The 24587-nt window shown below is 51.4% G+C and overlaps 1 protein-coding gene across 2 annotated transcripts in view; it reads left to right on the top strand.

Annotated features, from left to right (window-relative positions):
* Positions 1-3513: 3513 nt before the first annotated feature.
* The window catches only part of PIK3C2B (phosphatidylinositol-4-phosphate 3-kinase catalytic subunit type 2 beta), a 65063-nt gene continuing 43989 nt past the window's right edge, over positions 3514-24587 (top strand). Inside the window, exons 1-2 of one of the 2 annotated variants that reach the window (XM_004756396.2) lie at positions 3514-3981; positions 8800-8860. The gene's annotated coding sequence lies outside the window, so the exon portion shown is untranslated. The remainder of the gene's footprint in view (positions 3982-8799; positions 8861-24587) is intronic. The other variant, XM_004756395.2, reaches the window with a different exon arrangement.

The following is a 24587-nucleotide window of genomic DNA, read 5'->3' as shown; positions in this document are numbered from 1 at the left end:
ACTGGACAAATTTTATTGAGCATGTGCTATGTGCCAGGCATGTTCCAGGCTCTGGGAATATAGAAGTCTAAAACTAAAGGAAAAAAAAAATAGACCCAAAGAATCCCTGCCCTTGTGGAGCTTCCATGCTAGCTGATGTCAATTAAGCAAGGGAAGCAGATGCCTGCTTTAGAAAGATCGTTCTGGCTGGGGTATTGGGGAAGAGACTGGAGCAGAGCTCCCTCCTGGGACCCCTCCTCTTTTATCAGGGACCGTCTTCCCCTTTATCCTCCCACTGTACCTGTTCTGCAACACCGCACCTGCAGCCCTGGTTCAACATCCTACACCTGGGCTTCCCGGTGCTGCAGAAGAAAAACGAGGAAAATGTTAATATCTTCTCCACTACATATCAGAGTATCTGATTCCAGCCACATCCTTTACCCTGCTAACAATTCCATTTCTCTCTCTCTGAGAAGCCACCATTCTCGTTTCTTTTGGTGTCTATTTTAACTTTATCCACTTACTTTAAGTCCTCAAGCCCAGCTTGACTTCTTCTCTTTCAGGAGATTGCTTACAGACTGTCAGCTAGCAACCAGTTAGCCCCTAACCTCTAGGCTTGCCAGTCTACCCAAGTATCTGCTCCGCTCCTTGCCCTTTCTCAACGATGTACCAGGCAATCACACCCCCTTCCCTCTGGTGTGTCCAGATCCCATATCCTCTGGGACAGTTTTCATTAATCATCTCTCTCCTTGGTCTTCCCCTTCAACGATTGCATTGCACTTCCTTCCCATCTGAAAAAGGAAAGCCATAACAAAAACCTACACCCTCTTCAACCCCTATCCACTGACATAGTTCTTCCCATGAATTGCCAGGCTTCTAGAAAGAAGCTCCAGTGGATTCCTGCCAATCCAAAGGGCACTTCCCAGGCCTGCCCTCCTGGTTGTCCCTGCCACACTCGTGTTCCGGTCACTTTCCTGACACTGCCTCCCACCCTCCGTCCTGATACTCTTTGGTCTCGGTTTTTCCCTACCAACTTGGTTGTTTCTTCTCAACTTCTTTGGCAGGGCTCTTCCTCTGCACGCCCACTTGGGAGATCTCATGCATGCCCACAGTTTCACTGACTATCCATAATCTGAGGAGTCCAAAATTGCCCTCACTTGTCCACACCTCTGCTTTGACTTTAGTTTTTAGACATCCTCACCCCAACATGCCCAAACTGAAATTCATGTTTGCTCCCCCAACACCTGGGCCCTGTCTTACCATAGTCCCCCACCTGGTACATGGCATGACCTGCCACTAATTCCTAAGGCATCAAGCGGACAGTGATTCTAGATCCTTCCCCCCACTCCCTACACTCAATATATTATCAATTATTGATTTGACTTTTTTTTTAAGATTTTAATTATTTATTTGACACAGAGAGAGAGAGATCACAAGTAGGTAGAGGGGCAGGCAGAGAGAGAGGGAGAAGAAGGCTCCCCGCTGAGCAGAGAGCCTGATGTGATTCGGGGCTTGATCCAAGGACCCTGAGCCTGAGATCAGGACCTGAGCTAAAGGCAGAGGCTTAACGCACTGAGCCATCCAGGTGCCCCTTGATTTGACTTTCTAATCATTACTTGTATCTTTCCTTTCCTTTTTCTCCTCACTGCTACAGCCCTGGCCCCATCTTGAGATTCTCTGGTCTTGCACTCTGAATGAAGTCATGGCCTCTGTGAGCTCTCGGCCCATACTCCTAATGTGGCAGGAAACAAATGGCACACACCAGTTTGAAGAGATAATTTACAAAGGGTCAGCAGGGTGAAGGCAATCCACAGGAATAGTGAGCCGCACACTGGGGCCAGCAGGAAAGCGAATTTCCACTCCCAGGTCTGAGAAGCCAATTGAGATAGTCTGCATTGAGAAAGCCCGGGGAAGGAGAGGGAACCACCCAGAGGGAGCTGTGAACTTGGGTTGAAGGTGGCGGCCAGCCCACAGGGACTCCAAAGAGAGTATTTGCTGAGAAGCAAATACCCAGACCTATTTAACCTCCTTCCTTCCAATCCTCTGCCAGGGCTCCCAGGGGTTACCCTCTACTAGGAAGCCCACGGTGAACACTGAGTCTGCAGAGACAAAGGGAAGGCACAGAGCGCATCTTCCAAATCCTCCTATGTAATATGCCAGAAGGTTTTCCGATCATTCCCAGCTCCACTTGTCTACACCCTGGGTTCTCTGTCACCCACAGGACCAAATCTAAACTTGGCATGCGCTGGTTTCTAAGGAAATTTTTTCTCCCTACCAAAGGGCATTATAGAGCCTTTGATAGGATGTTCAACCAGAGAGCCAGGCTTATTTCTTGTTAGCTCCCCACTTGAGAAATGTTCACTCTGGCAACAGACATACTGATGGCCCCTAGGCCACTCTGTTCTCTTGGGCCTCTGAGCTGAGCCTGATGACGGCCACACAGTAAGGGTCGCAAATATCTGTACTGTGAACAAGTGAATGAGGCGTGTTTTTATCTGCTGTGGCTCTTGAGGATAACATCTCCATTATGATGTGTGCGCAGAGCATTCTGTCTACAGTCATCGGAATGGTTCACGGACATTCTCTCATTGGCTCTTCACAAGAGCCCTGAGTGGTAAGTGAAACTGATCATTATTACTGATGCTTGGAGCACGACTACCCAAGGCCACATGGCAAAGAATAGAGAGAAGAAACACAAGCTCGGGTCTCCCCCGTCATAGGCTTCTCCTTCTATGGTCTCACTCAACGTAGCCTGCAATTAGGGGTCTCTCACATTCACTCAGATTTTGTCTTATATAAGAACAAAACAAAATCCCAAGAAATCCTTCTGCATCGGGAACTCGCTTTTTACATTGCTTTCTCCCGGTAGGACTTCTTCTGCTTAGTCAAATTCCCTACTTAATAAATATCCTCTTACTGAACTTTGGAGTCTCAAGTTCTCTAACTTTACGAATCTAGGAATTGTGTTGGCTTTTTGCAGTTTTGTATTAATGAGGAAATTTTAGAGGTCCCATATCTTATTAAAAAGGCCTTTCCAGGTTTTTTTTTGTTGTTTTTTTTTTTTTTTTTAACTCTAGTAAACCCTAAACAGGACTGAAATAGTAGCATTTTAACAAATATTTCCTTGAGACCAGGAAAGGGGTAGGTTGGCAGACGTTTCCATGGGAACCCTGGCTAGGGAGTTCCAGGCTTCTGAGTGAGGCTGGGAGCCTGGAGACCCCATACCTGAAGGGGAAGGCAGGGGAGGGAGGCTGGAAACCAGGTGTTGATCCTTGCAGACCGGCCAGAGAGGAAGGAGAGCCCGCGGGGAAAAGTAACGACCCAGCTGCAGAGACCTCACCCGAGTGGGACGCTGCAGAGCTGGCTGCGGGCTCCCGAGCAAAATCGGACGCCCGCGCGCCGCTCGCCCCCGCGCCCCCGCCCCCGCGCCCCCTCGGGGAAGGAGGGAGGGAGGCAGCGAGCGGCGGCGGAGAGAGGGAGGGAGGCGGGAGGCGGGAGGCGGGCGGGAGAGGTGGAGGGCGGTCAGGGTTCCGGGGACCGCCCCGCCCTCGCGCTCGCCGCCGACTCGGCGCTGCGGGCTGGAGCGGGCGGCCGGGCGGCTGCCTGTCCAGGCCGGGGCTGGCCGCGCATCGCGTCGCCGTGCAGTGCGCCGGGTCTCCGGGAGATGGCTTCTCCGCTCCCGCCCGCTGCTCCCGCTATTGTCTCACCCGGGGTGGCCTGACTCTGCGGGCTCGCGCACGCTCGTGGCCCGGAGGGCTTCCCCCGCGCCCCCCCTCCGGAGCCGGTCCCGCGCCCTTTCCTGCCTTCCCTGCCGCCCCGGGGTGGGGGCCCCAGGGCCGGCGCGCGCGGCGCGCAGCGCGGAGAGGGGAGCGGCCCGGGAGCGGGCGGTGCGCGGCCGGCGCGCCCGGGTGTTGGGGACGCCCGGAGCTGCGGAGCCGGCAGCCCCTGTCGCCGAGCACACGCCACGTCGGTTCCTCGCGGGGAAGCCCGCAGCGAGCGCAGGTAGGACGCGCGGCGAGAGAGCGGAGGTCAGGGGGCTCTGGCTCCAACATGGCATCAGCCAAGGGGCAACAATGGAAGGAGCCCTGGGCTCCCGGGGGCCGGCCGAGCCGCGGACGCGGTGGCTGCGAGAGCTCCGGCCGGCGGCGCCCTGCAGGTGGCCGACCCCCGCCGCCACCCGGTCCCTGCAGTTTCGGGGCGTCTCGGGCCCCGGGGCACCGCCTTCCCACTCCTTTCCCTCTCAGCACACTTCCTGGCTCCCAGCTGCAAGGCGATCTGAGCCAGCCAGTGGTTGGGGGGGTTGGTTTGTTTAAGATAAGAAATAAAAAGCAAGACCTGCCCCGGAGTGGGGGTAGCGGGGGTTGGCGCTTTCCCTTGCAGTGGGTGAAAAGTCAGCATCTAGCTTGGGGAATATATACATTTTTTAGCCAGACGGAGGGCGTACTTGGCTTCTGCCTTATAAGGGTACTGCAGCACCGGGAGAAGCTGGAGGGGGAAGAGAGGGACCCTCAGGCCCGAGTTTCCGGGCCCTCCGGGGAGGCGCTGCTCTCCTGGCTGGTACTTGTCTCTCGTTTTCGGCTTCCGACAGTGGCGGCTTTGATGTTGGGGAGCAGTCGCAGCAGCAGGAAGCCCAGGGGACGCTGCCAAGCTGGGGTGGGGTGAGGTGGGGAGCCAAGGGGTTTGGCTAGCTCCTGGGTTGTGAGAAGAGATTACCAAATGTATGAGGTTAGTGTACACACCCTGGTTGGCTGAGAGACGCGCGCGCGCGCGCGTGTGTGTGTGTGTGAGAGAGTGTGTGAGTGTGTGTGTGTGTGTGTGTGTGAGAGAGAGAGAGAGAGAGAGAGAGAGAGAATCTTCCATTGCTCCTGCTCCTTCAGGCCAACCTTCTCTCCCCCTCCGTCCCCACCCCCTTTCGAGGTCTTTGTGGCTTCCCTGTCCCAGTCCCACCAGCCACGCCTGGGATGGAATCTCTATTGTCTCCTGGTGGCTTCCCCCCCTCTCCAATTCTGTTGGGGAATTTTGTACCCCGGGTTGGCTGGTCCCAGCATGGCACCAGATTCCTGAGCGCACAGCTACCCGGGCTTCCAGAAGTGGGCCAACACTGCCCCTCCTCTCTCTCAACTACCTGGCTGTCTGGGATGTGGCCAAGCAGATGTAAGCAATTTGCACTGAATTCCAACCCTGTATCAGTTGCTGAATGAAAACTTACACCACCACCTCGCTAGGCCTTGGAAAGATATTGGGAAAGAAGCGTTCCAGGGGGTGGCAAACCCGATCCCCAAGTATTCCTCCTTCCCCAAGTCCAACTGTGCATCCTACAGCTGAGAGGTCATGGGGCTTCAGAACTTCATCTCCTCCAGAGCCTGGCAGTCCCATCTGGGGTTGTGTCCATGGAAAAATTAAGCAGAGGCCCATTTCCTAGCACTGCCTGGCATCTAGTGCCTGAGGAGACCGGTGGCTGTGAGCCGGAGCCCTGGGCTGAAGCTGTGGCTGCTTCTCCTTTGGCCTTTGGGTGAGCTCAAGGTTTGATTTCCATGACTCTGAGTTTACTGCTGAGTGTGCATGGGTGTGTGTGTTTCTGAATTGGATCAAGCTCGCATCCCTCGCGGGGGAGGGAGCTTGTGCATTTTCCTCTAGCTGGAAGCATCGGGGAAGGAGGCCCCATGGATCTGGGGCCTCAGGATTTTCTCTGAGTGCCTCCTTTGGGATTGCCCAGTGACCTGGAATGCTTTTGGTCTTTGCCATGACACAGTGGCCCTCTAGCAGACACCCCACAGCCCTGTGGGCCTTTGGTCCCCTCTCTGGTTTCCTCACCGCACTTGGCCTAGGTGCTTTGCAGGTGCCTCATGGGATTGATCTTTAGCTTGGACAGCCCTGCCACAGCCAGCACCGAGGAAAATGAGAGAACTGTGTTCCCTTTGAGGGGTTCGTGGCTGGCTGTAAATTTCAGGCTCCTCGTGCTCCTAGGATGTGAACTTAGACTTGATAAAACAGAGTAGTAGAGAATATAGTGGGTGGAATTGGGGTCAGGAGGCTTGGGTTAGAGTCCCGGTGTGAGTGTGAGCATGGACAACTTATGAACCCAAGACTTAGTTTGTATAATCTGTAAAATGGGGGAAACATACCGTTGGCTCACGAGATTGCTTTAAAGATGAAATACACTGCTTACCACGAACTGAACAAAATCAAGTGTGCAAAAGCACTCTGGAAACTGCAGAGTACTAGACCAGTGTGGGTTATACACCCTGAGTTTAGCCTTGGTTACAACAAGGGAGGGATAGCTGGTGGATTTTGCGAAAGGAGTGGGAGAAAGGGATGGAATAGAGAATGTGCTGGAATCTAGGATGAGGGAAGAGTGATGGGCAGATGACAAGGTAGCTATTTCTTGGGTTACTTCTCTTTTTGGGGGGGGGGGTTACTTCTCTTTAAAAAGTGTTGGCAGGATCGGAGCTAGGAGAGAGGGAAAGGCTGCTTACTAATATCTGTAGGGAAGTAGGGAAACAAAGACCCACCAAAGGTGGGCTACTGTCCACAGACAGGGTAGTGCTGAGCTGGCAAATAATATAATAGCTAACATTTACTGATGTTAGTCAGCTGGTAAATGACAGAGGACGGATTGGAAGCAGGCTGTTTCATTCCAGACCCTGTGCTCATAACCTCGATGCCACTGTGAGGGTGATACCAGGTCTCGGGAGGACAGAAAGGGCAATGAAATTCATTCAGACCAGATTCCCTTACTTGAACGCCCTTGACAGGTCACCAGACTGGGACAGTACCTTAGATAATAAACTTCCCAGGGGCAGGGGCCTAGCACGGCACCTCCTTAATTCCCAGGTGTTTGGGGGTCAAAGGACACGTGTGTGAATTCCTTGAGATCCTGCCTTACCTTTTTCTGCTTTCTCATTCATATCCCTACCTCAATGTAAGGAGAAGACTAGGGGTAATCAAATCGAGTAATTTTGCTACCTTCTGGGCAACATTAGTAAGAGGTTTGGGACTTGGGGTACTCCGGAAATTCAAGGCAAATCTTTTGTTTTAGTATTTCTGTGTCTGCTTTATTTCATGCCTGTTTTACAAAATGAAACGTAGGAGGCTGTTACTCTTGCGTATCTTGTGACCGCATACAGCTTTAGAACTGGCAAGGAGGGGGCCTGGGTGGCTCAGTGGGTTAAAGCCTCACACTTGATCTTAGCCTCTGCCTTCGGCTCAGGTCGTGATCCCAGGATCCCTGGATCGAGCCCCTCTCGGCTCAGCAGGGAGGCTTCTTCCCCCGCCCACCTCTCTGCCTACCTCTCTGCCTACTTCTCTCTCTCTCTGTCAAATAAATAAAATCTTAAAAAAAAAAAAAAAGAACTGGCAAGGACTTTGGAGGTCATTTCTCTGAAATGAAGTGACTCTTCCAAGGTCACACAGTTACTAGCAGTGTTAGAACTTTACCCTTGCCCCATTGGATCACAATATGACTGACTGACCTACCTTTCAGCACTTCACAATCGTGTGCAGACCTTGTCAGTGATTTCATTGTTGGGGAATTCTCTCAGAGCACTAATGATGGAATTCACTCACCCCAAATTCATGTGTTGGTTAAAGACATTAAGGACATAGAAGACATTGTTCGTGCTGTGGAGCAGAGGTCCTCAAGGTCAGGAGAAGGAAGAGGAAAGAAGTTCTCAGTATTCCTGAGGCAGAACACAGAACCTGGGGCCGAAGGATCTAGCCATTCACTCCTTCCTCTTTTGAAATACTTCCCATAGGAAGTCTCACCCTGCAGAGGCTCTGTAGTATATCCAAGAGGAACCAGAGATCATTTGCCTCTTCAGAAAATGTTTTCCTTTCATCAATGCTTTATCATTCCTGCCTCTGTTCTTTCCTGAAAACTCTCTTCATTCCCTTTTTCCTGCAGTTTTCTCTCTCTCCCGCCAGCCAACCCTAGATTGGTGAGATCAATCTCCTGGTGGCAATGCTTTCTTTTCTTCTTGGCAGTTCTTCCTACAACGCTTTGTGTGTCCTTAGTCTCTGCTCCTGAGGGTCCTGTCCTGGAGACTCGATTCTACCTTGTCTCCTCTCCCTGTATCCTCTGCAAATGGAGGTGGGTGTCAGGAATGAGAGCTGCTCTACTCAACATGGCTTTGTTGTCCATGCCCGGCTAAGCCCAGGCCCACCAGCAGTAAGCTTGCGTAGAGGCTTCCTCTCTAGCTAAGTTCTTCTGTCTATCTTAGTGTAGTTGGTACCCTTGACAGCCAACCAGGAGACATAGGGTGAGGGGGAAAGAGGAAAGAACCAAGAAGATTCTATTTTGAGGAAATGCTACAGTGTGCCTTGCTAGGGAGAAGAAATAGATAATAGATACCAGCCTTTCTTGTCTTAGGTCTTAGACGAATCCAGAACACAGGAGAGTGTCCTGATGGGGCTTTTCCACTGCTGAAACATCTCTTGAGAGTCGGTCTTTTCCAGAAGCAGAGCGTCTGCCACGTTCCTGATTCGCCCTGTGGTTAGGTCTTCCTGAGGATAAATAAAGGAAGTTAAACTGATAAGGAGCACCATTAAAGTGTATTTAATTCTGACCCAAAAAGGAGAGATCGTTTGCAAATTGGGTATTAGGGGAAGCTGGGAGAAAACATCTCTATTATTTCCTCCCAAAATGTAATGGCCAGGATTTCATGTTTCCACTCTAGACTTCAAGAAGGCAGAGTTGTTTTTGTTTTGTTTTAATTAAGGGAAAAGATAGATATAATTCCCAGACAAGTGACTTTGAAAGATAGAGTGGTTCCAGAGGGTTGGCAAATTCTCTCAAGTGCAATTTTCACAACACTGTTGCAGATGGTTCTGGAACACAAGGAGAGAAGGAGCCACCGGAACAAAAGTTCAAGTACCAAGAAGGGTAAGAGTATGTGATGAAGAATAGCCAGGAGCACTGAGTGTCCGTCCTCTGGTAGCTTTTTTTCTTTCTTTTCCTCTTCTTTTTCTTCTTTTTTTCCCCAGATTTTGCTTTTTTTTTTTTTTTTTCCTTAAGTTTTAATTTTAATTCCAGTTAGTTAACATTTAGTTTCAGGTGTTGTCCCCTTATAACTTTTCTTTTCTTTCTTTTTTTGTTTTTTTTTTTTTTAAAGATTTTATTTATTTATTCAACAGACAGAGATCACAAGTAGGCAGAGAGGCAAGCAGGGGGTTGGGGACCAGGCTCTCTGCTGAGCTGGGAGCCTGATGCGGTGCTTGATCCCAGGACCCTGAGATCATGACCTGAGCTGAAGGCAGAGGCCTAACCCACTGAGCCATCCAGGCGCCCCCACTTTGTAATTTTTCAGACATTATCTTTACTTTCCCCATCCCCTAACTTCAGAGGAAACCATGACGGTGAAAATGGGACCTTAGCAATGGGACAGCTGCAATTCAGATTAGGTTTGCTTCAAAAGAAGATCAAGAAACATGCCAAAGATAATTAGAAAAGAACCACAGTTTGAATCCAGGTCAGGATACCTCCGGCACCTGTGTTTCTTCCTCCGGGACTCCCCTGTAAGGGACCTCTGAGAGAAAAGTGCTGATGAGGCCCAAGTTCTGAATGAGATGGGGTTTCCCCAAGAGTCAGTTAACAACAGAAAGGGTTGTTCTCAAAGTCGTTTGTGGAAGAAGCTATGGCCTCAAAGGCAGAGAAGTCTCAGAAGAGAATGGTTAGAAAGAACTCATTCATTCATTCAACAGATGTTTTTGAGGGCTCACTAATGACTATCAGTGCTTTCAGTGGTGAGGACAGAGAGCCTTCCAGAACTTACAGTTGAGTGGGGAATACAGACAAGTAAATAGGCTGTGGGGTGAGTGGGTGGGTGGGGGAGAATGGGATGCTTTGGAAACTCATAAGGGGGGCATTTGGGGTAGTCAGACTTCCTGGAAGAAATTCGATGTTAGCCAAGATCAGAACAATGTGTAGAAATTGGGCTGGGGGACAAAGTGAAAGGCAAAGCCGGTGAGGTGAAGGTACTTTAATCTGGCCAGACCCATTGAAGGAGTTTGTATCTTACAGTTTATTCACGATGTACCTGACACTCTCCTCAGGGCACACGAGTGAAGAGGACAGCCCCTGCCCTTCTGGATTTTGTGTTCTGAGAGAACTCAGCTCACTAAGAATAAATTTCATGAAGCTTCTTTATTTTGCTGACAGGGATTTTATACTGGTAGATCAGGAAATTCCTCATAGACAAGCTCTGCCTGAACTTAGGGAAAGTTTGAGAAAGACTCAGGATAGTACTATGGGTAACGTAGGGTAGAGACAAAAAGTGGGTTAATTAATGGTTGGTTAATTCTTCTCCGACACAAACATCTTCAGTGCCTCTGTTCCTTCATTCTTATATTCACTGATTCATCAACTGAAGGGCACTATAAATGTAGTATATAAGTAAGAGTATGGCTTTAGAGTCAATTCCGTGGGTTCAAAGCCTGGCCCTCCCACATACTAGTTGTTTGATCTTGGGAAAGTTACTTCATTTCTCTGTGCTTCTGTTTCCTCTTTGTAAGATGGGGAACATAATAGTACCAAGGGAAAAAAAAGGCTGTGGTAGAAATGAAATGAGTTCATTAGTGAACTAACTCTCTAGAACAGTGCCCAATACTTAGGAAGGGCTTAATAAATGGTGGTGGTTACAATTGTTATTAGGGATACAAACTTAAATTCAGTATGGTCCATGACCTTGAGGTAACCACATTGGACTCCAAAAACTGCAGGTGAATGGATGAACTGCTTTATGGCGGGGTCATTCCTATAAGCTCACTGTGAGGCACTTGTCACACCGCCACTCCGAGAGCTGGTGAAATCTGAGGCAGCATTTCAGAGAAGCGTAGAAGCTAGGACCATGGTGCTTCATAATTGGGGGGGCCTCTAAACCCTGAGAGTCTAATAAATGCTATGGGATATCAACCTGGAAAAATAAACTACAGTTTTGCCTTCCTCATTCAGAATCTCTAATCCTAAAGCAGGAAGGTGTTAAATGTTCTCGTCTGGGTTGGTCTGATCACTGTCCAAACACAGTATTTAACAGCTCTGTCCCTGGTGTGAAACATTGGGCTGAGCATTGTGGGGAAGGCAAAGGTAAATAAGAGATAAATTTTATTCTTAGATTAATGGGCTTCTGTCTGTGAAAGTGCTTTGTAACTGTGAATCACGTCCATGGACAAAGATGATTCTAATCACTAGTAGGTATAATGCGAAACAGTAAAAATGGCTGTGTTTAGAGTTGTCCAAAAGAGAACAGAAGTCACTTTCAGGCCTAGGAGATGAGAACAGGTTCAAATATAAGAGCAGGCCCTTGTAGAGGGCAGGGCAGAGAATATTCCAGAAGGCATGAGCGTGACTGAAGATTTGTGGGAAAGCTTGCCCTGGGGAATGGTTAATAACCATCAGCGTTTGGGGGCCATGCATGGACCTGGGCTTGGACTCAGTGTGGGGACTCTTGAAGGTCTGATAATGAAAGGGAGAGACAGAAACCTTTTCCTCAGAAGGATGACAGGAACAGAAACGTTGAGGCAAGGTTATCTTGGAAGTGGAGCACAGATGCTTTAGGGTTCGGTGGGGAGACAGACCTCCTTAAAAGGCTGTTTCACTTGTTCAGATAAAAGAATAGTAATTTTTGGTGCCTGATAGGTGCTTCCAGTAGGTTATTTCACTTAAGGAAAGTAATCCAAAGCTTGGAAAGGTGTAGACCAGTTTGAGAGAGATTGGAACAGGAAGGCTGGGATTTCCTTCCCTGGAGGTAGACTGGTTGTGACTCAGTCTGGAAGGAGCACTGAAGTGGGAGTCTGGGACCTCTGGGTTCTAGTCCCACTTCTGCCACTGACTACCTATGTGACTCTAGACAAGTCATTTCTCCCCTCTGGTCATTGGTTCTTTGTGTAAAATAGGGATTTGGGGGGTGCCTGGGTGGCTCAGTGGGTTAAGCCCCTGCCTTCGGCTCAGGTCATGATCTCGGGGTCCTGGGATCGAGTCCCGCGTCGGGCTCTCTGCTCAGCAGGGAGCCTGCTTCCTCCTCTCTCTCTCTCTGCCTGCCTCTCTGCCTACTTGTGATCTATCTCTGTCAAATAAATAGATAAAATCTTAAAAAAATAAAATAAAATAAAATAGGGATTCGGTTTTTCTCTGTGTTACGCTGTGCTCACCCCAAGGGTAGCTACCAACTGTCACCCACCACACTACTGTAGTACCACTGACTAGCTTCTCTGTGCCCTTTACTCCCATGACTTGCCATTCCATAACTGAAAGCCTGTATCCCCCTCTCCTCTTCACCCATTTACACAGTTGGTCACTGGTCCCCTTACTTGCAAAACAGTGGGCTGTCTTGTTTTTTTTCCTTGTTTATTATTTGCTTGCTCTTGAGTGGCTTGGGAGGTGAAGAAGTGTTTTGGGGTTCGAGGGGGACCGCAGAGCCGTATTGGGATGATCACTAAAGGCAGCTTGCGCTTTCAGTAAACAGGGATGTGCCTGGGGCCCATTCTACGGGATGGGAAAAACACGAAGAGTTTTGGCCTCAAACACGGTTCGACTGAATTCTTGATTCCACCGTCTGCGGGCTGTACGACCTTGGGTAAATTTTGCAGTCCTCTTCCTGTTTTCTACTTCCCTCATCCGCTAAGTAAGGATATTAATATCCACACGGAAGGATTGTTGTCAGGATTAAAGAAGACAATACCTGGCACAGACTTGCGGAGGGGAAAAACAGGTCTCCTTCTTTCCTTCTGTTTCGTGCTGCTCGTATTTGCTTAGCCTCTCCCCAGCCCTGCCCCGCCTTCTCCTTCCTCCCTTTCACCCAGACAAAGTATGACACCTCCACTCCTGTCCTGATAGCGGGCCTGTCCCTGGGGGAACTAACTTGACAGACTCTGTAATGGTGTTTACATACTTTGGAGTGGTATTTCCGCAAGGTGCTTCTGGAACGTTGGCCCTGATAGGCCTGCACACATATGGCCACTCCCTGGGACACTAACCCAGCTGCAAGCAATGTCAGCTAATCCCTCCTGAGAATGGCCTCTGGCAGTTGCTACCCTGGTGGATCCCGAGTGAGGGTCCCAGGGGCCTCCCTGGGCCGAAGGTGGGACTGATGGGATGGGGGTGTGCTACCCTGTGCCGGGCAGGCAGCTGGTCTACCCCTCTGCCCATGTAGACTAGAGCTCTGTCTCATAGATGACACCTCCCCACCGAGTGGGGCATAAGAGATAGGAGCAAAGCATCAGAGCATATCCAGAGCGACACCAAAAGGAATTGCCATGAGTCCTTGCCTTACGCCCCCATGCCCTAGGTCACTCCCTGCTTAGAAAAAAAACAAGTTGTCTTGAGCCCTCTGCACAGATGAAAGTTGTTTTAATGCCATCTAAGGCAAATGTGCTGTTCTTGTGCCCCAGACACCAGGGCCACCATTTCAGTCTGTTGTGTCGCACACCACCTCAGCGTGTTAAGGAGAACGAGGAGCAGAAGTAAGGAAAAATTGGAGGACTTGACCAGGGAAAGCGTCTGAGGCTCTTGAGTCAGAGTAGGGAGAAGAGAGACAGAAAGCAGGGAGGAAGAGGGAGCCTTCGCAGCTGCACCTGGGACTTTGGAGGCCCTGAGAGGCAGCTGGTCGGGGAAACAGGGCATGGGGAGTCTTTACTAGGTTCTCAGGGCAGATGGGCCCGGGGTGAGGGCACTGGACCTACCATCAGGACAGGGGTGACCAGACTGATACGGGGAGTCCCGGCTGGGATCTGGTACCACAGGACACTGCCTGCTGCCTCCTCCCCAGGTCCCCATCTGTGCTTTCCTTTCCCTGTGGTCTGGGGATTCCGAACACTGAGAGGCCATCTTGGGGAAGGTCTCAATCTGAGTTCCCTCCTAGGGCCCTGCATTCCGAGTGGGGTTTCTCCTTTGACCTGGCGAAAATGGAATCCTTGGTCTCTCTCTAGGTTCAGTGTCCTTGGCTGACCTGAGCAGGATATCCTGCCTGTTACCAGGAAAAGTGGAGTGGAACCTCACAGCTACTGAGGAAGGCCAGTAGCCACCTCGGTCAGTCTCGGCTGACAGTAGCCAAGGTCCAGGACTGGAGGGGGCGGTTGCCTGCTGGGCCTCACTGAGGGGCACAGGTGTTCTGGACTGGGGTTAAGAGCTGCCTCGGCCTCAGGCGCTGAGACCAGGGAAGCTCTGAACAGGCACTGCCAGCACCAGAGACCCACCCTGCCTACCTTTTAATTAATGGATCATTCCTCCCAAGCCACTAGAAATTTCCCTCACCACTTCCAGAAAGGGTTGGGTTGGGCACTCCTCTCCTCCTCAGACTCTGCTTTTCAAATGCAAATGTCTAGTGTCCCTGGGCAGGACTAACACCTTGGCCTCTAACACCCCTGTGTGAATTAGTATCAGATGTTTGGTGGTGTTTTCTGTGTGTGTGTGTGTGTGTGTGTGTGTGTTTTCTGGGCTGTAAGATGGGGGTGCTTGAGAGGGGCACCCCTTACCTTTCCTACCCTGATCTGACCCCAGGGCCTCTCCAGTGTGCCCTGACGGTAGGAAGTAACCCACCAACACCGAGGCCTGCCAGAAGTGACGTGGCCTTTGGGCGAAGGCCCTCCTGGGTTCATCTGCCTGGCATCCTCTTCCCTGGCATTCTGGCTCCCTGGTGCCCTGCGGGCCTGCCTCCAGTGTATTGGAATGTGGACAGGGAAGGCCTAGAGCTGCTCTCTGGAGCTGAAAGTTCTTGTTTTCTCTTTTTCTTCCGGGTTCAACCTTCTGTCTGCTTTTCTCAAACTTCTTTGCCTGTGACAGTAAGATTGTGAGTTCATGGTGTCTAACCCAGCTTCCTCTCCTCTCCTTCCTTCTCCTCTCAGGGAGCTGATGAGGGAGTGAGCAAGGTGTGGGGGAAGGTATGGGGGCTGCGTGTGGGCAGCTGTGATTGGGTAGGGTATGGGGGTTGCGGGAGGTGTGCGGGGCATGGAGTATGCATGGAGAGTGAGCGATGCATGTGGGCGTCTGGGGGAAGGTAGGGGTGTGGAGGGGGGAGGGAGGGGGTGGAAGAGGTAGTCTCGGGTATGTGGAGGGTGCCCAGGGAAGGGAGTGAGTGGTGTGGGGTACGTCGGGGAAGGTGTGGGTGATTACTGAGGCTTTAGGTCCCCAACAATGACTGTTGTCTCTCAGAGATATTCTTGATCTGAGGAGTGGAGTTAGCACTCACCGAAGACACTTTATTATCAGATCGCAAGTCTAGATTGCTGGTTTAGGGACTTTGGCAGCAGAGGGATAGTGGGCAGGGCTCATGGAGGGGGCAGAGCCCTCCTCCTGGGAGAAGGCAGGGAGCTTATCCTGGGCATGGTGTGGGGGGGCCTGGCCTTCGGCTCCCTATGTTCCCGTGGAAGACTAGCTCAGCTCTTTTCTGCTTGACTTGCTTCTGCCCTCCCGGCAGCCAAGCAGGTGGCTCTCAGCTGCCGGCAGCCCACCGCCCACACAGCCTGTCCCTGCCCACTGGCCCTCATGCAGGCCTGCGGGCAGTCGCCCCAGCTTTCCCACAGTCGGCACCACCACCTGGAGGCTGCAGGCCCCACTTTCTGCACTCCTGCGTGTTGGATTGTTCTGGGTCCTTGTCACCCTGATCCTGGGGCTCTGGCACGTCTGGGCCAAGTGTGTACTTGCTGGGGGATAGCCCAGGGCTGGACTCAGGATGATCCCTGAGTCCCAGCACCACATAGCTTCCCCACATCGAGGCTGTGGACCCTTCCCCACTCTGCCGCAGCTCCCGCGTGAGGCCCAGGGCAAAGTCCCTGACCCTTAACTGGGCCTTGGTCTGCTTATCTCTAGTAGACAGGAGGACCCAGTCATGGAGAAGAAAGAGAGCCTCTCAGGTGTCTAAGAAGTTGCTACCAGAAAACAACCAAAGCATTGTTAGCATTGAATTCATTGCAGATGCTCCCTTAAAAGTCCAAGCTCTGATCCCCAGCAAAGAGGTCCTTCAGGACAAGGTCCCACTGGCCTTATTCGGTGCAGTCTCATTAGTCCATTGCCCCTGCAATTACCTCAGGATACACCCCCTCTCCTTGCCATGGGCTTGGGCCATAATTTGAGGTACTACTCGGTCCTTGTAGATGCTGGTGGGCTGGGCCCGCCTAGCCCGTGAGCACTTGAGGGCCTGAGCTCGGGAGCAGTGAGGTGGTTCCCCACTGCCTCTCATCTCTTCCTCTAGTGAACCCTCCAGGCAGAGCAGAAACTTCTTGGTGTGTTCTGTTCTCCCTTTGGTGCCGTGGCTGCATGGGAACATCTGTGACCCGCTTTCTAGATCCTGTTTAATGGGCTGGCCGCCTCCAGGGAGTTTCCCTAGCCCTCACAGGAATCCCGGAGAACTGGATTCCAGAGGACACATGCTGGGGAAGTTGGCCTGAAGATTGTGCTGGAGGTGACAGGGGACAGTGTAGGCCTTGCAGGAGACCTCTGGTGCTGTGGAGCAGAGCTGAAGAGGGGAGGCAAAGGCCTTGAGGGGTAGTGTGTGCCCATCCCCCACGCCACCCGCTTTCTTACACCCTCCTCCCAGTGGGGTTTCCTTTGTACTTCCTGGGGTCTCCCCTATCCTTGGAGAGGTTACGGTTTCTTAGATGTTGGTCTTTGGAAATGTTGGGGTGGTTTTTCTGACATGGGATGGGCTGGTGAGAATCTTGTCCCTAAAGAGCTTTCCTTAGGTATTCCCTCAGCTGGATACCAGGATTGGCCAGGGAAGGTCCTGCTGGAGAGCTCCTTCCCCCGACCCCCATCCTGTCCCACTGCCTGTCTCTCGATGGCCAAGGAAGCTGGAAGAGTAATTCTTAACCATTCTGCTCCTTGCAGGGCACCCAGCGGATCAGAACTAGAAGGGCTGGTTCTATGGGCTGTGGTGGCCCAGCGCAGGTGGGGGCAGGGAGGGGGGGAGCAGGAAATGCAGACCAGACGGAGAGGAGATGTGGCTGCTCTGGCTCCCGGGATGGTTCCTGGATTAGAGAGCCACACACTGCCAAGACCTTTCTTCCCTCTTTGCCAGGGGTTCCGTTCAGCTGACTGCCAGCTCCCCTTGTCTGATCTCCGTCGCCAGCTCGAGGAAGGAAAGTTTTGAAAGGAGCCACAAGCCGCCTGAACTCTTTCATCCCTGACTTTCTTTACTCGAGTCCTGAATCTCTGCAGGGTTTGTGGTAGGATCTGTGATTTTTCAGGGCTCCTGTGTGTGTGTGTGTGTGTGTGTGTGTGTGTGTGTGCACGCCCGTACACTGAAAGAATTGCATACCTGATTTCTGAGCTGAGGACTTTCGGACTCTGAATGGGAACGCAGCTGTATCTAGCCATGTCACACAGGCTCCTAGCGTCTGTCTCTGTGCTTCTAAGACCCAGAGAGCCCTCTGCTAACTCTGGAATGAACTTTGGCTGCAGATGAGTGGAATGTCCAGAGTAGGCCCAGGGAACCCAGGGATGGAGAGTAAAGTTTCAACAGTGAAGACTGAACCATGTAGGAATGCTTTAATTTGGCCAAGGGGATGCTAGAGAGGGGCTGGGTGAGTGAGAAGAAAGCATAGACAGTTGTTTTCTGTCTTCCCACACTCAGAACTAAGCGATAGCCACAGAGGAGGAACATAGATACGTCGGTTCATGATTCAGTGATGGGCCTGACATTAGAGAAGCTTCTAGAGCTGTGCAGAAGCCAGGATCAGGTGGTTGTCTGATTGAGACAGGGAGCTGACCTTTCAGATACACCTTCCTGCTGGATTCATGATGCAGGGATGCTAATCTTCCCGGGTCCAGCTGAGCCTCTGGCGATGGGGACGTGGGGGGTGGGTTGGTAGGGCAGCAGGTGTATGGAGCAAGGAGTGGGGGATGGGTCCCTGGCTGCAAAGCCAGTGGGATTTTGGTATGGGTAAGTGCGGGTGTTGGAGGGTGGAGAGGGGCAGGGATCCTCTGAACACAAAACTCTGGAAGCCAAAGGGTTTAAGTCTGAATGGCTTCTTACTCCTTGACCCATTTCATTCTGAGAGGCAGTGCTGAAGGTCCCTTCCTCGGTAGTCCTAGAACTGAGTCCTCTTCCCTTACTAAAAACTATTAAAAGTCGGGATGCCCGAAGCTGGGGGCTCGAGACCCTTTATATTATTTTTTACCATCTTATTTCACGGCTCTCCATGTTCCCTGCCCAGTGAAGATGGGCCAAGACATGCGGAGCTTCCCTGCCTTGTGCCCCAAAGGGGTGGGAGGATCGAATTCTTTATGGGTAGGCCGGTCACCTTTGCTGGACGGTAAGCTCCCTGGAACTGTGCTGCGGTCACCTGACTGCTTCAAGGACGAGCATGGCGCCTGCCACATAGCGGGCCCTCGGTGGCCATCGGGATTCAGTTCTGTGGGTCTGGGTGGGAGGAGATGACCCAGACCCATCCGGCTGAGCAGCTCAGAGTCGTTCCCAAAAGGTGCCCTCCCGCCAGGCAGCCGGAAACCCTCTCTGCCCACCGCTGGGATCACTGCTGGCCCCTGGGGCCCTACCCTCTCTGGCACAGGGGCTGAGCAGAGCCCACTGGCTGGCTGGAGTGTCCCCTCCTTTCTCTCTACCCTTTGACTCCAGACCATTGTGTGGCTCTGCCCTGACCCCGTTCCCTCCCCTGCCACCCCCCAGCCATCCTTTGGCAGCCCTGTGGTCTCTTTGGTGCCTGGTGCCGTTCAGACCCCGGCACCGAGCTGCTTGCCCATAAGCATGCGCTCTTCCTTCACCAGCTGACTGCCCGGGGCTGGGTGGGCTCCCTTTCCCCCACTTGCCTCTTGCCTTCCTGGCACTTCCAAAACTGTGGTCTGTAGGGTCAGACCTGGTGGCATATCTGAATTCCTGGGGAAGCTTGGCAATGGTCAGAGTCCAAGGACTCACCCTACTAAGTCAGACCCTCCAGAAGAGGGGCCGGGAATCTGTATGTTGGAAAAACTTCCCAGATGACAATCGGAAGCATTGCATTCGGATGTGGGGCAGTCAGATGTGGGCTCTGTATCAGATACTATTATTGTGTCAACAGTGTGCTAATAGCATCGTGTTTATGTAGGAAATGACCCAGTTCTTTGGTGATTCAGGCTGAAGGATTTAGAGGTGAAGTGCTTGCATCTTCCTTGCAAGTGGTTAAGCAGAGAAAGAGCGGGCGCTGATGTGGGGAGGTGTAGACAGTACGTGCTTGTGGCTGAACTGGTCTCCCGGACAATTTGCACCTGCTCTTGGAAAGATGGACCTGAGAAGACACCGTAGTACTCAGCTCTCTCTTCCTGAATTGGCTGCAGAGACCCTGGTCCTTACCACCCCACCTCTTTCCTGGGACCTACATGCATTTTTTCCCAGAATCTGTGGGAGCCCTTGAGGACTAAGGGGAACAGAGCAATTTCTAATGTGTTAATCCAGCAGAGGCTGGCAGAGAGGGAGCTGAATTGGGGAAGGGGAGGGGGAGGCTGGAAGCACGAGACTCTGTTTCCTAAAATACTTTGTGTATTCCCACCCATCCCAGAAACTGAACTTTGGGGCTTGAGTTCTTCGAGGAAGCCAACTCTCTCTACCTCCAGGTCGTTGGGCAGGTTGCTCCTGACTTCTGTCTTTTCCCCTGAGCCTGGCTGCTGCTCTGTACCTTCCCTCTACCTTCAGGGGTGGCTCTTCTGGTCCTGCGGGGGCTGCTGCTCGTCCGCCTCCTCACCTCGGATCCCTCACGCGCTGACCGTCCGACGGAGTCCTGGCTGGGCACCAGGGGATGGTGGTTAGGGGCAGCTCGGCTTTCCTCATCTGAATTCCAGTTCTGGAAGAACTTCAAGAGCCAGGCCCGGGGAGCACCCATGGACCTTTTCTTCTCTTTCCTCCCAGGGCTGAGGCTGCCCCTTAGCTCCGGGATATGGCTTGGGCGTCCTCTGAGAAATTTGACTCAAGGAAACCAGAGCGGGAAACCAGGCCCAGAGCGGGAAGGCACTTTGTGGGGTGGTCCTGTCTGTCCGCCCACCTGCCTTTACAGATGCCAAACCCAGCTCGGTGAGGCGATACCCAGTCCCGTGTTTGTAGGACCCCAAGGAAGGCCACCAGCTGCTCCCTGATCACTGGTCTATTGTCTTTTGCCTACAAACTCTTTTTTTTAATATTTTATTTATTTGACAGAGACACAGCGAGAGGGGGAACACAAGCAGGGAGAGCAGGAGAGGGAGAAGCAGGTTTCCTGCCGAGCAGGAATCCTGATGTGGGGCTTGATCCTAGGACTCTGGGATCATGACCTGAGCCGAAGGCAGAAGCCTACTGGACTGAGCCACCCAAGTGCGCCCCCCCACCTAGATACTCTTGCCACTGGAAAGCACTGACCTTACGTCCCAGTTCAAGTATGTTTCTCAGTGGAAATGAGGTGAATTTGGAACTTAAGGAACTTAATGGTGGTGTGGTGGGTGACAAGTCCATACCTATTTAATTCTGAATGTACTATTTTAAGACTATATTTGAGGTAGGTAAAGGGTGCTCTTGGGAGCATGAAGAAGTGGCCCAATGGCTCAGTTGATTAAGCAACTGCATTTGGCTCAGGTCATGATCATGGAGTCCCAGGGTCAAGTCCGCATTGGGGGCTCTCTGCTCAGTGGAGAGTCTGCTTCTCCTTCTGACCTCTCCCCTCTCATCTTCTCTCTCTCTCTCTCTCTCTTTCTCTCTCTCAAATAAATAAATAAACAAACAAACAAATAAAGTGGCCCTTAGTCCAATCCGGGGTTTCAGAGAACACGATGTCTGAGCAGAGTTTGAGGGGTGAGTTAGAGGCCCACAGGCAGAAAGCGGGAGGGAGCTGGGAAGGACTTGCCCATGGGAAGGAAGGTTGTTGAACAAAATCGGAAAGGTATTGTGTCTGCGCCAATGAATGGCAGCCGGTGAGAGTTAGATGAGGCCGGTGATAAAGGATTTGTAAAGGAATAAAGGATTTGTAAAGGAAGCAAATAGAGAGCCTTTGAAGGGGTGGAAGCAGGGAGTGGGACGATCAGGTTTACCCTTTAGAAAGAGCCCTCTAGCTCTCCTGGGGAGAATGCCTTAAGGAGGGGCAGCTAAGGAGGAAGAACTGTTAGGAGCCCGTGATGATAGCTCAGTCAGGAGAAGGTAAGGGCCCCTGGGACAGAGGGAGGGACTAGCTCCAGGAATGCTAATGAGGAAAAGTTGCTTCTTGATGGAGTCTTTGGTGACTGTCTGTGGGGTCCAGGTGAAGGATGAATCTTGGGTGGCTGTCGGGCACCCTTTGCCAAGGTGGGGGACCAGGAGGTAGGAGAGGTTGTGGGAAGGGAAAAGACAAGGTGGTAGTTCAGTTTTGGACATATGGGTGGGCATATCAACTTGAAGGGCGAGATGCCCCTTTGGATATGCTCCAACACACGAATGGAACAAATAGGAGATGAGAGGCAAGGTTGCCCGAGCAGAGAGTGTTAACAGTGGCTGAGTCCTGAGTCGACACCAACATTTCAGGGGTGGCCAAAGGAAGAGCAGGCCCAAGAAGCACGGGGAGAACCAGAAAAAAGTGTCATGGAAGCCAAGGGAAGGGTCAGGGGAGTGAAATGCAGCAGTCATGTCCAGACATACAGAGATACCTTTGGAGGGGCACCTGGGTGGCTCAGTCAGTTTTTAAGCAGCTGCCTTCGGCTCTGGTCATGATCCTGGGGTGCTGGGATCGAGTCCTGCATCGGGCTCCCTGCTTAGCCAGGAGTCTGCTTCTCCCTGTGCTCCCTTTTTTTCTCCCCGCTGCTTGTGCTTGCTCTCTCAAATAAATAAATAAAATCTTCAAAAAAAAAAAAAAGAAAGAAAGTCAGTCAGTCAGTCAGTTCTGTGGGACTGGATGGCCTGGACATCATTGCTGCTGGTGGTTTTTGTAGAAGGATGGGGACAGAAGCCAGATCACAGTGAACTGAAGGGGAAACAGGAATTGGGAAAGTTTATGTGTCTTGTGCTCTTGAGGAGCTTGGCTGGGAAGGAAGAACAGAGAAGGTATTGGCTAGAGGACGAAAAGGCAAGAGAAGGTGCTTAGGGTGTAGGGTTTTTTGTTTTTGTTTTTTATTCTTCCTTTTTAAGGCTAGAAACAGCCTGGACACGTTTATGTGCTAAGAGAGAGACCCCAGTAAGGAGAAGAGACGAAGGTACAGCAGAGGGGAGGGACTTCTGGGGGCTTCCTCCTGGAGGGGAGGCAGTGATGGGGCAAGAGCCCAAGGAGGCTGTGCCTCAGCAGGAGGCGGGAACCCACTTCCCCTGAGACCCAAAGGAAGAAAGGGAGACTGTATGCAAGTGTGGATAAACTTGTGTGTGAGAGAGGCAGGAAGTTAGATTATTTCCAATGGCTTCAGTTTTCCTCTTTATTATAATGGTGCCTGGTGAAGGCAAATTTTTATTTTATTTTATTTTATTTTATGAGAGAGAGAGAGAGAGAGAGAGGAGGCACTCATGGGAATAGGGGTTGTGGTGGGCAGAGGGAGAGAATCTCAAGCAGGCTCCACGCCCAGTGCAGAGCCTGCCATGGGACTCAGTCTCACCACCCTGAGATCATGATCTGAACCCAAATCAGGAGTTGACAACTTAACTAACTAAGCCACCCAGACGTCTTTGTGTGTGTGTGTGTGTGTGTGTGTGTATTACAGAGAAAATGGATGGAATTTAGGGTTAAAAGCATGGATGGGGAAAAAAAATGAAAGAGAAATGCCTTCTGTTTGAAGTTGAATAGGGAGGGGGGGTCTATAATCTTGTTTCTAAAATCATTTGATTTATCATTATTATTATTATTATTATTATTGCAGTCATGAGTTTTGTATCACGAGTCTGGTCCTGCAGGTAAAAAAATCCTGAGGTGGTGCCCAGTAAAACTCAAGAAGAAGCTGTTCCTGTGAACTTCAGAGCCATCTCAGGGATGGACTTACCAACCCCAGACAGAGCCTCCAGGAAGGAAAGATTTGGGATCAGATAGGACTCCGGGGAGGGCAGCTCTCCTCCCTCTGCCTCGTGTTCAGCACGTTCAGGACAGAGCGATTATTCCTTCAGGCACCCATGACTAGAAGAAGGAATTTCTATTACCCAAGGCTGTCCAGACCCAGAAGTTTTCTGTCAGGGGTCCTGCATGTGAGTGGAGTAGAGGTGGAGATAAGAGGAACTCTCCCTGAGGTCACAGGCCCTGTGGCCCTGGGTTGGGACAGAAGACTCACCAGAGGTCCAGCCTCTTTGGAGGTGGATGACAGCCCAGCCCGGAGAGCACAGGGAGGGTATGTGTCATGTCTCCATTGGCCTTGAGCTCCAGGGTAGCAGCATTGAGCCTGAGGTCCCAGAATCAATCTACTGATTAGCCTCAGGCAGCAACTGAAGCCCAGAGAGGGTCTCAGGCTGAGCCGCCCAGGGGGACAGAGACACCCCCTAAGGTTCCTGAGCATTAGCCTCATCCCAGGACTACAGGTGTTCAGGACACATCCCAGCTGTGCTGGTGACAGGACCCCAATCACACTCGATGTCCCTGGTGTTTACTGCTGATGGGGATTCTGCCTCCTGGACATTGTGACACCAAGGACAGCGGGGTGAGCACAAGTTGACTTGACTTCCAGAGGGACAGAGAAGCCCAGAAATGGTGGAGAGTCCAGGAAACTGTACAACCAGAGAGGAGACGGCTGTGTGTGTGTGCACATGCATGACACCAAAAATGAGGTCAAGTGTAGACATCCCTAAGTTTTAACACTGTCTGGAATAAAAGTCTTGGTCCAGCCTGGAGCGTTTATCTGGTGTCTCCTGTCTAAATACCAGGACCTTTTCCTGGGACCAGTTTCGCAACTCCCAGCAGCTGTGTTCTGGGTATCTCTGTCTGCTCATCTAATTCCTTTAGATTTCAAATAGTAAGACTCCCTCTTACTCACTGGAGGTAAAAAGTGATCAATAAGAAGTTGTTGAAGTATAGGCAGACTCAGCAGGCGGAGAGTCACTTCGTATGTCCCCAGGCTGGGCTTGGGCTGCTCAATCTTCAGGGAACTACTTACTGAAATTCACCAAGTCAGCCACGGCCCTCCAGGCCAGGGTTCTGTGCCCGGGCCTGACCAAAACACCAGGGTCCTGGGCAGGTACCTCAGGTCAAGGGATACCTTTGTCCTAACTCATCTGGGACCTGATGAAATTTGCCACCCAAGTATCTACCTGAACCTTTTTCCTTTTGATGTTTTCAACTTTCAAGTCACAAGGAATGCTTTGTGTTGATTACTTGCTGGGTAAAAGCCATACAACAGAATGAATCATTTGTGATAATTGTGTGAAATTGTGAACTTGGCTGCTGGCGCCAAGAGCCAGAAATGGCTACTTCACACCCTCCTCGCCTAATCTGAACCACATACACACAGAAGTCTGTGGTTCTCAGCTTCGGCCATAGACAGAATCTCCTGGGGTTTTAAAAAATACCACTGCTCTACCGCAGACCAGTGAAATTAGAATCTCATAAGCACACCCAGCCATCAGTACTTTTTAAAAAGTGCCCCCAGTGTTTTTGATGGGTAACCAGGGTTGAGAACCACTGGGCTAGGCGAGCCTTATCCTGACAGCCATTCGTTCAGTGCCTGTCTTCCTGTCATGGGCTCTAAAGAAAAGGATACCAGCACTAGAGTGCATGAAGGGGGCTGCTTG

This window comes from Mustela putorius, unplaced genomic scaffold (genome assembly GCF_011764305.1).
Source record: "Mustela putorius furo isolate JIRA1106 unplaced genomic scaffold, ASM1176430v1.1 tig00000508_pilon_pilon_pilon, whole genome shotgun sequence".
NCBI classification, from domain to species: Eukaryota; Metazoa; Chordata; class Mammalia; order Carnivora; family Mustelidae; genus Mustela; species Mustela putorius.
Note: the sequence above shows the minus strand (reverse complement) of the source record. Positions and strands in the feature narration are given on the sequence as shown.